This window comes from Octopus bimaculoides, chromosome 20 (genome assembly GCF_001194135.2).
Source record: "Octopus bimaculoides isolate UCB-OBI-ISO-001 chromosome 20, ASM119413v2, whole genome shotgun sequence".
Taxonomy (NCBI): domain Eukaryota; kingdom Metazoa; phylum Mollusca; class Cephalopoda; order Octopoda; family Octopodidae; genus Octopus; species Octopus bimaculoides.
In genome coordinates, this window is record NC_069000.1 from 42,615,992 (window position 1) to 42,616,842 (window position 851).

Here is an 851-nt window from a genome sequence, read left to right on the forward strand (position 1 = left end):
CCTGCGAGACTTATATCGTGAAATCAGCAAAAAAGAGTAAAGAGTTCAGTGAACTTGCCGTGAGGAGTGGAAAATTCAACGTTTCGGATACAGTTCTTCTTCAGAAAAAATTGAAGGGAGAAAAGTTAATGAGAGTTTTACGTCCTCAAAGTTAAGAAAACTGGACTAGATGCAACTGATATGAAACGCAAACTCACGTAGACATATATATATATATATATATATATATATAATATTATGGCCGGGGTATATGTGTGTGTGTATGTGCGCGCGCGCACGCGTAAATATCCAAGAAAGCAGAAGATCGTCATTATCTCGAATATAAAACAAACTGTTATATCAGTACAAGATTTCAGTGTGGAGAATCAACGGTTCAGATCATATATTTTTCGTCTGATGTTTATTCCAAGAAATATCCTCAGGTTGTAACAGAATGCTGTAAACTGACCTATATCGAACGCATTAAATATTCGTCCGATCGCCATATTGATTTCTCCTCCACTTTGTTTGTAGTTTCGTCGTGTGCCATCTCGCTTATATGCACTACACTGTCTGTACTATATGTCTGTGTGTCCCGCTCTCTCTTTCTGTAGTATACATGCACGCACTCGCACCCACATACGCGTATGTATGTATATATATTTGTGTATATATATATATATATATATATATATGTATATATATATATATATATATGGCTGTGTGATAAGTAGCTTGCTTACCAATCACATGGTTCCGGGTTCATTCCCACTGCGTGGCACATTGGGCAAGTGTCTTCTACTATAGCCTCGGAACGACCAAAGCCTTGTGAGTGGATTTGGTAGACGGAAACTGAAAGAAGCCTGTCGTAT

The 851-nt window shown here is 37.8% G+C and overlaps 1 protein-coding gene across 1 annotated transcript in view; it reads right to left on the reverse strand.

Moving 5' to 3' along the window:
• Positions 1–851, reverse strand: part of LOC106877457 (sodium-dependent phosphate transport protein 2B) — a 30,202-nt gene that overhangs the window by 13,013 nt on the left and 16,338 nt on the right. The window lies entirely within an intron of this gene.